Below are 4,679 nucleotides of genomic sequence, written 5' to 3' on the forward strand. Positions count from 1 at the left end.
GTGCGCCACCACGCCCGGCTTAGGACCATGTTTTGAAAGGGCAGTAAAAGACCAATATTTAGTTAACTTATAACAGATACTTAATCAGGTCTATCAGTGTGATTTGAATATGATTTATATATGTCACCTGTTAATGCTAGTAAGATGTTAAAATGGGGCCAGAGTGTGTCGCTCAATGGTAGAATGATTGCTTGCAAGCCTGAAGCCCCAGTCAAGGTCAGAAGCTAGGGAAATGGTTCAGTCACAAAAGTGTTTGCCTCACAAGCATGAACACCTGAATGTGGTCCTCAGTACCTATGTAAAAGAAAACCTTCACGGGGGCATGAAGCTGGAATCTCAGTTTTGGTGGAGGCAGGATAATCCCCAGTACTTGCTGGCTAGTTAGTCTAGCCCAATCAGTGCGCTCCAGTGAGAGACACTGACTGAAAACATAGGTGAAGAGTGAAAAAGATATGTGACAGCAACTTTTGCCACCTGCCCCTCTATACAGACACATACAGACACACACAGACACACACACTTTACAATCAATGTAACTATGAGGTAAAGGTTGATGCAGCCCCCTCAAGTGAATCTTGGTAGCCTTATAAAGAGAGAGAGGGAGAGATCACATAGACACATAAATATACATGCATTTATGCCACAGTGCAAGACCCCTTTACCAGAACCTGTCATGTTGTTTGCATTGCCAGCCTAGACATCTGTGAGCTAAATAAGTTTTTTCTAATATTTCATTAGCACAATTCTTTCTAGAGACTTAAAGTTCAATAATTGAAGCTCTTTTCTAGTTGTGGGGAGAAGAGATTCAGCCTCCCAGATAATAATAACACCAGGTACAATTAGAACAAGGGTGCAGGACAGTTTGTAACCCAGCCAGTGTGACTTATCTCCAGTCAGATCATGCCTCCTGATGTGATGTCCTAAGGGGAGATTATTGCTCATCCATCAATTCAAGAGATCAAGGATGTAACTCCTCATAAATATGTAGGAGATCTGAAAAGTGCAATCAACTACCTTAGGCCTCCTAAAAATATCAGCACTTTGAATCTGGGCATAGAAGTTACCCAATAAGAAGATCATAGAAAATAATTGCCTGTTAGTACTCAAAGTGCAAGACACCCCCACTTTTCCCTATGGCCCCTGGGTATATGTAACAGATTTCAAAGTTCAGAATACAGCTTACCAGTCTTTGTACCATTTGCAAACTGGCAATTAAGTGTTAAGAGAGAATTCAAGAAAATAGAGGATACTTCAAAGAGGAAAATGCAAGAAAGTAAACTCCACCCAAGTAGCCTCATGTTTATCTAAGCTACTAGGAGTGGTTTTATGTTTTGCCTCAGTGTACATGATGTTTGGCAGTATTCTGGCCAGCACAAAGGTTATTGCCTGAGAACTCATTCTGGAAGTGGACTACTTGGGAGTGAGTCATTTCTCATGGAAGGATGATATAGTTAAAAGATGCAGGTAAAAAGATGAAAGGGGACCAATGACCTTAAAACTGACAAAATTGGAGCACATTTAGATGTCTCCTTCAAAATTTGTTTCTATCTATCTATCTATCTATCTATCTATCTATCTATCTATCTATCTCAGCAAAAAGAAATATGTGCATGTAGTATATTTCATTCATTCATTCACTCACTCATTCATTCATTCATTTGTAGTATTGAGATCAAACCCAGTCCTTTTGCCTACTAGAGAAGTGGTTTACTACTGAGCTACACACATATCCAGCAAATAAAACTTCATACTGCTTGTCATGAGTGACGTGCATTGCTTGTCACCTTAAAGATGTGATTTTATTTTATTTTTTACATTTATCTTTTCCCTTTCTTCCCTCCAAACCCTCCAATATACCCTTACTCACTCTTGAAATGCATGGTCTCTTTTTATATTAATTGATATTCAGTGCCCCCTCACACAGGAAAGCACAGACATAACCTGCTCAGTTTGTATAATGTTACTTGTTTGCATATTTTCAGGGCTGACCACTTGGTATTGGATAACTACCAGTTTGTGCCCTATTCCTTGGGGAAGACTTCATCCTCTTCTCAGCATTCCTTAATGGTATGTAATTCTTTGTGTAGGGTTGGGGCCTCATAAGCTTTTCCTCACCCACTTTGGCATGAGTATTGGTATTCTTCTTGTGCAACTTATGTTTAAGTAGTCATGTTGGTGAGACATTATGGGTATAGCTTTTGACATTACTAGAAGACACAATCTCACAGTAAACTCCTTGATCCTCTGGCTCTTACAAGGTTTTCATCCCTTTCTACAAACTGATCCATGGGCTTTACATGCATAAGTGTTTTGTAGATGTACCAGTTGGGACTGGGTTCTGCACTTCTGGATTTAGCTTGGATGTAATTTTCTGTAAGTGGTGGTCTCCCTCTTTTTCAAAGAGAAGTTTCTTTTAATGAGTGGGTAAAGGTTTGAATGACTTGGCCCCTGTAGTCTTATATATTTGAATGTTTGCTTCCCAATTGGCTTTTTTTTGTTTGTTTGTTTGTTTGTTTTTCGAGACAGGGTTTCTCTGTGTAGCCCCAGCTGTCCTGGAACTCACTTTGTAAACCAGGCTGGCCTCGAACTCAGAAATCCGCCTGCCTCTGCCTCCCAAGTGCTGGGATTAAAGGTGTGTGCCACCATGCCCGGCCCCACTTGACTTTTTTAATGAATATTTTTTTGATTTATGCATTTACCCATTTTAATCTATAATAGTCAGATAGGATACAGGGTGTTATTTCAATTTTCTTTTATCTGTTGAGACTTGCCTTGTGTCCAAGTATGTGGTCAATTTTGGAGAACAGTTCCATTATCAACTGAGAAGAAGGCATATTCTTTTTGTGTTTGAGTGAAATATTCTCTTAGGTCCGTTTGGTTTATGACATTAGTTAGCACCAGTATTTCTGTTTAGATTTGGCTAGATGATTTGTCTAAGAATTGCAATATCCTCTTGTGAGTTTTTTCTTTAATGATTATGTACGATCTCTGATTAGTTTTGGTTTAAAATCTATTTTGTCAAATATTAAAATGGCTACTGTCTTAATTAAGGTTTCATTGCTGTGAAGAAACATGACTATGGCAACTCTTGTAAAGGACAACATTTAATTGGGGCTGGCTTGTGTATCAAAGGCTTAATCCATTATCATCATGGCAGAAAGCATGGCAGCATGTAGGACAGCATGATGTTGGAGAAGAAGCCAAGAGTTCTACATCTGGATCTGCAGGCAGCAGAACAAGACTGTGTCTTCTACACTGGGTGTAGCTTGAACATATATGAGACCTCACAGCCCACCTCCATAGTGACAAATTTCCTCCAGCAAAGCCACACTTCCAAATAGTGCTCCTCCCTATGGGCCAAGCATTCAAGCACACGTGTCTATGGGGGCCATACCTATGCAAACCACCACAGCTACACCAGCTTGCTTCTTCAGTTTATTTGCTTAGAATATTTTTTTACATCTTTTACCCTGAGGTACTCTCTATCCTTGATGGTGATGTGTGTTTTTTTGATGCAACAGAAGGATGGATCCTGTTTTCTATTCCAATATGTTAGTCTATATCTTTCTGTTGGAGAATTTAGGTCATTGATGTTGAGAGTCATCAATGAGCAGTGTTTATTGATTCCTGATATTTTGTTGTGGTGTGAGTTTTTTCTCCTTTCTTTTGATTTGCTGGTCTGAAATTATTTATTCCCGTGTTTTCTTGGGTGTAGTTAACTCCTTCAGGTTGAAAATTTCTTATTAGCACCTTTTGTATGGCTGGCTTTTGATGTGGAAATTTCTGGTTTCTTTGGAGACTCAGTTGTGTCATATGATGTTTTATCTGAACATTGTCTTATGAGATGTTTTACTGAAGCAGACATGTGAGAGGATGTTTGCTGGAGCAGACACTAGAGAGGGCCCACGATGTTTAGAAATAATATAAATATAACCCCACAGACAGTAAGAGAATGCTCTTACATTGGTTCACCTTGCAATGGTTTGCTGATCGTCACTGATCTTCACTTGTGAATTCGTAAAGAGAAATACACTTCATGGTATTCCAGCTCTTTATTGTCACTTCTGCAGACTCATGCCAATTTGGCACCCTCAATGTTTCTGGATGGATCTACTGCTACTGATTCATGTTTTATGTTTTTTGTACTGGACTGCTGAAATCCTGATAACAAAGACTGGGATCACCCAAAGGAACTACTTCTAAACTGGTCCACATCCCCCTTGATCTACTAACTACCCTTTTCCCCTACCTTTGGTTGGTGGGCTAGAACGTAGGTTGAAGTATTTAAAAACACTTATTAATGTGAATTTTGAAAAATATAAGCTTATGGGGTTTGTGAGTAGGTATTGCTTAAATTTAATTTTATTATGTCTTTTTTTTATCCATCTATTGTGATTGAAAGTTAGGCTGAGTATAGTAGTCTGGACTGGCACCTGTGGTTTCTCAGAATTTGTAGAACATTTATACAGGCCTTTCTGACTTTTCCGAGTCTCCAGTGAGAAATCAAACATTATTCTAACAGGTCTTCCTTTATATGTGACTTGGACTTTTTCCCGTGTAGCTTTGAATATAATTTTTATTTTGTTTTATATATATATATATATATATATATATATATATATATATATATATACACATATATAGTGTTTTGATTATTATATGTCATGGGGAATTTGTTT

Source organism: Mus caroli, chromosome X (genome assembly GCF_900094665.2).
Source record: "Mus caroli chromosome X, CAROLI_EIJ_v1.1, whole genome shotgun sequence".
In the NCBI taxonomy this organism is placed as follows: Eukaryota; Metazoa; Chordata; class Mammalia; order Rodentia; family Muridae; genus Mus; species Mus caroli.